The following is an 854-nucleotide window of genomic DNA, read 5'->3' on the forward strand; positions in this document are numbered from 1 at the left end:
TGCATCAATTTTTCTTCAGAATGAATATAAGATTTTATAGATGGCAGATATGTTGATTAGTCAGAGCAGAATTCTGAGGTACAGTTTAAAGGAATTTCAAATTGAACATCAATTCCAAGAAATATGTGATTGCATTAGCACAAACAATTTCTAATTAGTTAAGAGCTCACCACTTAGTCAGTAGATTAACCAAATCACTTGATTTTATTCCACTTTCCTGGTTTCTAACCTCAGGACATTTCTTTATTCATTATCAGCTCCAGATGATGGAGAAGAAAATAGCTAATAAATCTTTACTTAGGTATCATTTTCACCTTTTTCCCCCATTTCCTTTAGCCATGCTGCAATGAAAAGCAAATTTCATAGTCTCTCCTAGCATTCATGCTGTTCTTTTCTTTCTTTCTTGTCTTTTTAATGACATTTGGCTTTCTTCATGCCAAATGGTCTTGATGTCATTCCACAGCTTGTTTTCTGTCATTAGTGTTCAATCAGTCAAATCGATTCTTGAGATATTCATGAAGTTCAGGTGGGTTATACTCAGGGATGTATTAGGCTCTCATAGACTTTTCTTTATTTTCTCCAGCTTCAACCAGCACTTATATATGAGCAACTGATAATTTATTCCACAATTAGTCCCTGGCCTTGTTTTAGCTGCTGATATCTAGCTTCTCCATTGTCTCTTCCCACAGATGATTTCTGTGAATTCTATCTGGAGAAGTCCACGTGTGTAGTCACAGTTTATGTTGTTGCAAAAAAAGGCATTTTCAATGAAGTCATTGATCCTTCAAAATTCTATCATGTTGTCTCCAGTTTCATTTCTATCATTAAGACCATATTTTCCAACTAATGTTCCT

Source organism: Echinops telfairi, unplaced genomic scaffold (assembly GCF_000313985.2).
Source record: "Echinops telfairi isolate 266 unplaced genomic scaffold, ASM31398v2 ScPeMD7_7454;HRSCAF=8492, whole genome shotgun sequence".
NCBI classification, from domain to species: domain Eukaryota; kingdom Metazoa; phylum Chordata; class Mammalia; order Afrosoricida; family Tenrecidae; genus Echinops; species Echinops telfairi.